This window comes from Triticum aestivum, chromosome 2B, assembly GCF_018294505.1.
Source record: "Triticum aestivum cultivar Chinese Spring chromosome 2B, IWGSC CS RefSeq v2.1, whole genome shotgun sequence".
Classification (NCBI taxonomy): Eukaryota; Viridiplantae; Streptophyta; class Magnoliopsida; order Poales; family Poaceae; genus Triticum; species Triticum aestivum.
The window spans coordinates 296,735,445-296,742,799 of record NC_057798.1 but is presented as its reverse complement, the minus strand read 5'-3'; positions in this window follow the sequence as shown (position 1 = coordinate 296,742,799).

Genomic DNA, 7,355 nt, shown 5'->3' with positions numbered 1-7,355 from the left:
GGGACGTCTTGGACGTTTTCTTCCGGGGGAGGCTCTGCCCTTGCCAAGCTTCTTTGCCCGGCAACGGAGGCTTTTCCCCTGGTGGTATCTTGCTTCTCTGGCTTGATCTTGGTCCTCTTGTTCTACATGTTGGTCCTTCAAAGATCTTGGTCTCTTGTACTCTGGCATAGCCAGGGGCCATAATCTTGTCCCCGTGCTTGTGCAAAATCAAGGCAACATAACCAGGGTCTGTTGCACCGATAGAAGCCCCCAGGCCTGCCCTGATCGCGCTGCCGAGCGTCGTCAGGATAGGCCCTAATAAGTGCACAGGCAGGGTCGCCGAAGAGGCTGGCCTCTTGGGGTCTATTTTTGGTTCTTCATTAATCTTGAGCCCGAGCCCATTTTCAGTCTTCCCATGCGTCGTGTAAAGCCAATAGTGATGGGACCACTCTTGTAATGGACCGTGATTGACTTCAACGCACGGGGTAGAAACCGCCAATTCACTCTTCCCACCACGCTCTTATCCTTAGCCACATATGCTGCATGCATCGCGCGGGGTAGGTAACGGAGGTGTGTGACCCGGGAAAGCATTATGATGAGGGCCCGGTCATCTTGATTTGGTGGAAGAGGACGGTGGTTACCCGTCATGGAATCAGCCCCCCCAAGTCCCCTGCTCTCTAATAAAAGGAGGAGCAGGGGAGGAGTGGAGGTGTTCATCCATATCCCTCTCCTCCACCATCTTGCTTTGCCTTGAGTATCCTGGAAGGGAGAGCTTGGGGCCGGCTCCCCACCTTTAGCACAGAACCTCCCTTGGATCTTAGGAGGGTACTCGGGTGGCGCATCGATAGCGCCGGAGGTGGCGACTCCTTGAGCTAGTTGTGTTGGGGAACATAGCAGAAATTCAAAATTTTCCTACGTGTCACCAAGATCTATCTATGGAGAAACCAGCAACGAGGGGAAGGAGAGTGCATCTACATACCCTTGTAGATCGCTAAGCGGAAGCGTTCAAGAGAACGGGGTTGAAGGAGTCGTACTCGTCGTGATCCAAATCACCGGAGATCCTAGTGCCGAACGGACGGCACCTCCGCGTTCCACACACGTACAGCCCGGTGACGTCTCCCATGCCTTGATCCAGCAAGGAGAGAGGGAGAGGTTGAGGAAGACTCCATCCAGCAGCAGCACAACGGCGTGGTGGTGGTGGAGGAGCGTGGCAATCCAGCAGGGCTTCGCCAAGCACCACGGGAGAGGAGGAGGAGGAGAGGCAGGGCTGCACCAACAGGGAGAGGTTCTCATGTGTTGGCAGCCCCAAAACCTCAAGTATATATAGGGGGGAAGGGGGCTGCGCCCCCTTTAGGGTTTCCCACCCCAAGGGGTGCGGCCAGCCCTAGATCCCATCTAGGGGGGGCGGCCAAGGGGGGAGGAGTGCCTCCCAAGTCAAGTGGAGGCCTCCCCCTTTAGGGTTTCCCCTTCCCATGCGCATGGGCCTTGGGGGGGCTGGGGCCCCTGGCCCATTAAGGCTAGGGCGCCCCCTACAGCCCATGCTACTGTATTGGACGTGGTGGAACAATTTCCGGACCTCCCGACCCCTCCAGAATCCTCCGGAACCTTCTGGAAGCTTCCCGGTACAATACCGAAAAAAACCAAACTTTTTCCGGAACCCGAACAACAACTTTCCATATATAAATCTTTACTTCCGGACCATTCTGGAACTCCTCGTGACGTCCGGGATCTCATCCGGGACTCCGAACAACATTCGGTAACCACATACAAACTTCCTTTATAACCCTAGCGTCATCGAACCTTAAGTGTGTAGACCCTACGGGTTCGGGAGACATGTAGTCATGACTGAGACGTTCTCCGGTCAATAACCAACAGCGGGATCTGGATACCCATGTTGGCTCCCACATGTTCCACGATGATCTCATCGGATGAACCACGATGTCAAGGACTCAATCGATCCCGTATACAATTCCCTTTGTCTAGCGGTATTGTACTTGCCCGAGATTCGATCGTCGGTATGCCGATACCTTGTTCAATCTCGTTACCGGCAAGTCTCTTTACTCGTTCCGTAACACATCATCCCGTGATCAACCCCTTGGTCACATTGTGCACATTATGATGATGTCCTACCGAGTGGGCCCAGAGATACCTCTCCGTTTACACGGAATGACAAATCCCAGTCTCGATTCGTGCCAACCCAACAGACACTTTCGGAGATACCTGTAATGCACCTTTATAGCCACCCAGTTACGTTGTGACGTTTGATACACCCAAAGCATTCCTACGGTATCCGGGAGTTGCACAATCTCATGGTCTAAGGAAAAGATACTTGACATTAGAAAAGCTTTAGCATACGAACTACACGATCTTTGTGCTAGGCTTAGGATTGGGTCTTGTCCATCACATCATTCTCCTAATGATGTGATCCCGTTATCAACGACATCCAATGTCCATAGCCAGGAAACCATGACTATCAGTTGATCACAACGAGCTAGTCAACTAGAGGCTCACTAGGGACATATTGTGGTCTATGTATTCACACGTGTATTACGATTTCCGCATAATACAGTTATAGCATGAATAAAAGACTATTATCATGAACAAAGAAATATAATAATAACACTTTTATTATTGCCTCTAGGGCATATTTCCAACAGTCTCCCACTTGCACTAGAGTCAATAATCTAGTTCACATCACCATGTGATTAACACTAACAGGTCACATCACCATGTGATGAACATCCAAAGAGTTTACTAGAGTCAATAATCTAGTTCACATCACTATGTGATTAACACTCAATGAGTTCTGGGTTTGATCATGTTGCTTGTGAGAGAGGTTTTAGTCAACGGGTCTGAACCTTTCAGATCCGTGTGTGCTTTACAAATCTTTATGTCATCTCCTAGATGCAGCTACCACGCTCTATTTGGAGCTATTCCAAATAACTGTTCTACTTGGAGCTATTCTAAATTGTTTCTCCATTATACGTATCCGGTATCTCTACTCAGAGCTATCCGGATAGGTGTTAAGCTTGCATCGTCGTAACTCTTCACGTCGAACTCTTTATCACCTCCATAACCGAGAAAATTCCTTAGTCCACTAGTTACTAAGGATAACTTTGACCGCTGTCCTGTGATCCATTCTTGGATCACTCTTGTACCCCTTGACTGACTCATGGCAAGGCACACTTCAGGTGCGGTACTCAGCATGGCATACTGTAGAGCCTACGTCTAAAGCATAGGGGACGACCTTCGTCCTTTCTCTCTATTCTGCCATGGTCAAGCTTTAAGTCTTAACTTCATACCTTACAACTCAGGCAAGAACTTCTTCTTTGACTGATCCATCTTGAATACCTTCAAGATCATGTCAAGATATGTGCTCATTTGGAAGTACCATTAAGCGTTTTGATCCATCCTCATAGATCTTGATGCTCAATGTTCAAGTAGCTTATTCCAGGTTTTCTATTGAAAAACACCTTTCAAATAACCCTATATGCTTTCTAGAAATTCTACATCATTTCTGATCATCAATATGTCAACAACATATAATCATCAGAAAATCTATAGTGCTCCCACTCACTTCTTTGGAAATACAAGTTTCTCATGAACTTTGTATAAACCCAAAATCTTTGATCATCTCATCAAAGCGCACATTCCAACTCCGAGATGCTTACTCCAGTCCTTAGAAGGATTGCTGGAGCTAGCATACCTTTTAGCATCCTTAGGATCGACAAAACCTTTCTGATTGTATCACATACAACCTTTCCTTACGAAAGTTGGTAAGGAAACTCGTTTTGACATCCATCTGCCAGATTTCATAAATGCAGCTTATGCTAACATGATTCCGACGGACTTAAGCATCGCTACGAATGAGAAAATCTCATCGTAGTCAACTCCTTGAACTTGTGAAAAACTCTTCGCTAGAAGTCGAGCTTCATAGATGGTGACATTACCGTCCACGTCCGTCTTCTTCTTAAAGATCCATTTATCTTAATGGCTTGCCGATCATTGGGCAAGTCCACCAAAGTCCATGCTTTGTTATGATACATGGATCCTATCTCGGATTTCATGGCTTCTAACCATTTGTCAGAATTTGGGCCCACCATCGCTTCTCCATAGCTCGTAGGTTCATTGTTTTCTAGCAACATGACCTTCAAGACAGGATTACTGTGCCACTCTGAAGTGGTACGCATCCTTGTCACCCTACGAGGTACGGTAGTGACTTGATCCAAAACTTCATGATCACTATCATAAGCTTCTACTTCAATTGGTGTAGGTGCCACAGGAACAACTTCCTATGCCCTGCTACACACTAGTTGAAGTGACGGTTCAATAACCTCATCAAGTCTCCACCATCCTCCCACTCAACTTTTCAAGACAAACTTTTCCTCGAGAAAGGACCCGATTCAAGAAACAATCCCTATTGCTTTCGGATCTGAATTAGGAGGCATACCCAACTGTTTTGGGTGTCCTATGAAGATGCATTTTATCCGCTTTGGGTTCGAGCTTATCAACCTGAAACTTTTTCGCATAAGCGTCGCAGCCCCAAACCTTTAAGAAACGACAACTTAGGTTTCTCCAAACGGTGTCGTCTCAACGGAATTACGTGGTGCCCTATTTAAAGTGAATCTGGTTGTCTCTAATGCCTAACCCATGAATGACAGTGGTAATTTGATAAGAGACATCATGGTACCCACCATATCCAATAGGGTGCAACTATGATGTTCGGACACACCATCACACTATGGTGTTCCAGGATGTATTAATTGTGAAACAATTTCCACAATGTCTTAATTGTGTGCCAAAACTCGTAACTCAGATATTCATCTCTATGATCATATCATAGACGTTCTATCCTCTTAAACTTCACTCTGAAATTACTTGAACCATTCAATAATTCAGACTTGTGTTTCATCAAGTAAATATTCTCAACATCTACTCGAATCATCTGTGAAGTAAGAACATAACGATATTCACTGCATGCCTCAGCACTCATTGGACTGCACACATCAAAATGTGTTACTTCCAACAAGTTGCTTTCTTGTTCCATCTTACTGAAAATGAGGCTTTTCAGTCATCTTGCCCATGTGGTATGATTTGCATATCTCAAGTGATTCAAAATCAAGTGAGTCCAAACGATCCATCTGCATGGAGTTTCTTCATGCATATACACCAATAGACATGGTTCGCATGTCTCAAACTTTTCAAAAACGAGTGAGTCCAAAGATCCATCAACATGGAGCTTCTTCATGCATTTTATACCAATATGACTTACATGGAAGTGCCACAAACAAGTGGTACTATCATTACTATCTTATATCTTTTGGCATGAAAATATGTATCACTACGATCAAGATTCAATAAACCATTCCTTTAGGTGCAAGACCATTGAAGGTATTATTCAAATAAATAGAGTAACCATTATTCTCCTTAAATGAATAACCGTATTGCGATAGACATAATCCAATCATGTCTATGCTCAACGCAAACACCAAATGACAATCATTCAGGTTTAATACTAATCTTGATGGTAGAGGGAGCGTGCGATGTTTAATCACATCAAACTTGGAAACACTTCCAACACATATCGTCAGCTCACCTTTAGCTAGTCTCCGTTTATTTCGTAGCTCTTTTATTTCGAGTTACTAACACTTAGCAACCTAACCGGTATCTTAATACCCTGGTGCTACTAGGAGTACTAGTAAAGTACACATTAACATAATGTATATCCAATACACTTCTATCGACTTTGCCAGCCTTCTTATCTACCAAGTATCTAGGGTAATTCTGCTCCAGTGGTTGTTCCCCTTATCACAGAAGCACTTAGTCTCGGGTTTGGGTTCAACCTCGGGTCTTCACTGGAGCAGCAGCTGATTTGCCGTTTCATGGAGTATCCCTTCTTGACCTTGCCCTTCTTGAAACTAGTGGTTTCACCAACCATCAACAATTGATGCTCCTTCTTGATTTCTACTTTTGCGGTGTCAAACATCACGAATATCTCAAGGATCATCATATCTATCCCTGATACGTTATAGTTCATCACGAAGCTCTAGCAGCTTGGTGGCAATGACTTTGGAAAAACATCACTATCTCATCTGGAAGATCAACTCCCACTCGATTCAAGTGATTGTTGCACTCAGACAATCTGAGCACAAGCTCAACGATTGATCTTTTCTCCCTTAGTTTGCAGGCTAAGAAAATCGTCGGAGGTCTTATACCTCTTGACGTGGGCACGAGCCTGAAATCCCAATTTCAGCCCTCGAAAACATCTCATATGTTCCGCGACGTTTCGAAAAACGTCTTTGGTGCCTCAACTCTAAACCGTTTAACTGAACTATCACATAGTTATCAAAACGTGTATGTCCGATGTTCGCAACATCCACAAACGACGATTGGGGCTCAGCACACTGAGCGGTGCATTAAGGACATAAGCTTTCTAATGTTCGCATAATCGCTACTGTCAACTTTCAACAATATTTTCTCTAGGAACATATCTAAACAGTGGAACTAAAGCGCGAGCTACGACATAATTTGCAAAAACCTTTTGACTATGTTCAGGATAATTAAGTTCATCTTATGAACTCCCACTCAGATAGACATCCCTCTGGTCATCTAAGTGATTACATGATCCGAGTCAACTAGGCCGTGTCCGATCATCACGTGAGACGGCCTAGTCATCATCGGTGAACATCTTCATGTTGATCGTATCTACTATACGACTCATGCTCGACCTTTCGGTCTCCGTGTTCCGAGGCCATGTCTGTACATGCTAGGCTCGTCAAGTTAACCCTAAGTGTTTTCGCGTGTGTAAATCTGTCTTACACCCGTTGTATGTGAACGTAAGAATCCATCACACCCGATCATCATGTGGTGCTTAGAAGCGACGAACTGTAGCAACGGTGCACAGTTAGGGGAGAACACTTCTTGAAATTGTTGTAAGGGATCATCTTATTTACTACCGTCGTCCTAAGTAAACAAGATGCATAATCATAATAAACATCACATGAAATTATATAGTTGTGACATGATATGGCCAATATCATATAGCTCCATTGATCTCCATCTTCGGGGCTCCATGATCATCTTGTCACCGGCATGACACCATGATCTCCATCATCATGATCTCCATCACCGTGTCTTCATGAAGTTGTCACGCCAACGACTACTTCTACTTCTATGACTAACGCGTTTAGCAATAAAGTAAAGTAGTTTACATGGCGTTCTTCAATGACACGCAGGTCATACAATAAATAAAGACAACTCCTATGGCTCCTGCCGGTTGTCATACTCATCGACATGCAAGTCGTGATTCCTATTACAAGAACATGATCAATCTCATACATCACATATCATTCATCACATTCTTCTTGGCCATATCA